Genomic DNA, 3223 nt, shown 5'->3' with positions numbered 1-3223 from the left:
TGGGGCAGATTGATAACCAGAAGGAGAAGAAGATATCAGAGTCTTGTTAAAGAGAAATAATTAAGAGATTAAGACTGAAAGTTGCTGCAGTGATGGGAATGGAAAGAATACATCATTCATCCCAAAGCATCAAGGGCAGGGCCATTACAATACTGCCACCCACTGTATTATTAAAGCTAATCGCTGCTAATGAGCAGATGCTTTGCAATGCTTGGTTCTTAACTAGGGAGGAAAGTAATGGATTGTTGCCATTTTATAAGGTGAAACAGCAGGTGAGAGAGGACCTGTTAAGGCTACCTAGTGAGGAGATAGAGAAGGAGGATTTGAACCCAAGTCTTACACGTTCTACCATCTGAATTGTTGAATCATACTGGAAAGCTAATCCCTGTGCCCTCATGTATTAGTTTATTGCATGGATAGGACCATGTGGCTTTAATCTTCCATTTCAACTCATTTGTGGTTTACCAGAGGTAGCAGAGCCTGGGATGCATAACTGTAGCTAATAGTAGCTAAAGCAGAGGATTCTATTCCTGTGACTGTTATACTATTCCACAAGCAGCCAATGTTATCTGTCTGTGGCTGCTGCTCCATCAATTTGCACTCACAAGGTATCTTCACATCTTATAGTGTGTTGGGAATATGTTTAACAAAAGTTGCTCATTGCCCATAAAATACAGTCCATAGTTTCCATTAGCATTCTACTGTCTAGTCTTAGGTTACCTGCCATTTAGTGACGACAGATCATCACAGTGACTTATTTGCCTGCCAAACACGCAATGACAGCAAGAAATCATATACTTATAACTATCAGATTTAAAATCATTTTACAGTACGATCATCAACGAAACTGTCTACATTTTAGAGCCTGTTAATTAGCTATGAAGAGCTTCTGAATGCCCCGAGTTTTGCTGATAACTGCATTGTATGATATCTATCATACCATACCAAACCTTTAATGGCATAATAGAGTCAGATAAAAATACACAGAATATAAAAATTTAAACATTGGAGATAAAATCAAAATAAAACTGAGCTTATAGATGCATTCAAACATGGTCAGAATTAAATTTAAGGATGTCAGCCAGAAATTTTGCCACAGCCTCACTAACCACCCCCTCAGTATCACTCAATAAATAATAACAGGGTGGCAGAATAGACAAATCTGGAGAAAAAGAAAGCTTGCCAAATAAATCTTTACGGAGGTTATGGTATAAAGAACAATCAAGCAATATATGCTGGATTGAGTCAGGGGTATTTGCTCCATATCTATCTATCTATCTATCTATCTATCTATCTATCTATCTATCTATCTATCTATCTATCTATCTATCTATCTATCTATCTATCTATCTATCTATCTATCCATCTATCATCTATCATCTTCTGTCTGTTTGTCTGTCTTCATCATCATCTATCTTAGGGTTGCCAGATTCATCCAAGTCCTCAACAGGGGACTTTGGGGGGCTGTCCGGGAGGGGGTGGAGCAGCCCAACATTATGACATCAAACAGAAGAGATGCCATTGCATTGGGGATGGGGGTCATGTGTGTTTGCACTCCAAGCCACAATCTCAGCTAGGATTGCAGGCACATGCCACCCCCCCCACTCCCCCATGCTCCCCCAAAGCATTGAAAGAATATCTTTAAATGCTTTGGGGGAGAAGTGGGAGGGGGCTTGTGTGCGATCCAAGCCACGAAATCATGACTTTGAGTGCAAATGTGTATGCACACCCCTTTTCTCCCCCAAAGCATTTTAAAAATACCTTTAGATGCTTTGGGGAAGAAGAGGGGATTGCACACATTTATACTCCAAGCTGCAAAACAAGGCTTGGAATGTAAACGTGCATGGAAGCCCCCTTTCCCCCCCAAAGCATTTAAAAGATACCTTTAAATGCTTTGGGAATAAGGGAGGATCACACACATTTGCGCTCCAGGCTGCAATCATGGCTTGGAGTGCAAACACACATGACCCTCATTGCCCACTTCTTCCCCAAAGCATTTAACAGTATAAATGCTTCAAGGAAGAAGCAGAGGGCACTGGTGGTTGGACTTGGGGCGAGGTTTTCCCCCACCAGCCAGCTGGCTGCTGCCAACTTGGAGCCACTTTCAATTTGCCCGTATCTTACTTTAGTGAGAGGACTTTTAAAAGTGCAGTGTCTTTTTACTTTTCTTGATTTGGGTGGCTTGGATTTCTTGGGGTTAGGGTGAAGGTTTTTTTGGGGGGAGGGGTTGGTAAAGTTCCTGTATTGTTAAAAGTTAAGTTTTTTACTGTTTTAAAAGGCTTCTGTGTTTGATTTGTTGCTGCTGTCTATGTTTTGTTGCTGTTGTTTCCTTTCTCTTCTGGTTCTGGTTCTTGTGGGGGGGGGCTGTTTGGCCTCATTTTCATTGTTTAAAAGGCCACTTTTTTACAGTTGAGTTTGTTGGCCTTCTGTTTGGATCTATTGTTGCAGGTTTTGCATCCTCCTGTTCTGGTTTTGGGGGGGGGGGGAGTGTTGTTGACTGATTTGGCCTGAGGTTTCTTATCGGTGAAAAGGCCACTTTTTTAACAGTTGAGTTTCTTGGCCTTCTCCTGTTGTCCCTTTTCCTGGTTCTGGGTTTGGGGGAGGGTGTTGTTGACTGATTTGATCTGAGGTTTCTTATTGGTGAAAAGGCGGGGGGGGGGGGTTCAAAGTTAAGTTTCTTTCTGTCACATTTTGGTTTTTTTAAGTTACCTCTGGTTGGTGTGAGAGGGTTGGTGTGTGGGCTGTGTGGGGTGGGTTTTTTATAGAGTTGTTTTTGGAGTCTGAGGCTGCTTTCGGTTTGCGTAGGGCCACTAAATAGGCTGCCCCACTAATAAGGGTGTTTTTAGTGATTGTGTTTTTTGAAATTTAAAAAAAAAATAATCCAGTTTAGGGCTTTATCTTCTTTCAAAATTCAACTAGGCCAGATAGGGGTGATTTAAAAAGATTTTAGGTTTCTCATAAAAGGCAGCATGACTACTAGGCCACATCAGGCTCCCTTTTAAAGAGACTAGGGTTGCAATGCATCTTGCTTTCAGCCACTGAAAGCTGGTGCAGCCTTAGATTTCCATAGGGTAAACCACAGCTTCTCTCAAGTTAGGGAACACCTGATTTCTAGTTTGCAAGGAAATTCGGTTTGTCCCAGAATCTAGTTAGGAGAAATTTCACTAGGAGGATATAACAAGGATTGCCTTCATCTCAAGGTAGCCTTTTAAAAACTGTAGCC

This window comes from Heteronotia binoei, chromosome 5, assembly GCF_032191835.1.
Source record: "Heteronotia binoei isolate CCM8104 ecotype False Entrance Well chromosome 5, APGP_CSIRO_Hbin_v1, whole genome shotgun sequence".
NCBI lineage: Eukaryota > Metazoa > Chordata > Lepidosauria > Squamata > Gekkonidae > Heteronotia > Heteronotia binoei.
Note: the sequence above shows the minus strand (reverse complement) of the source record.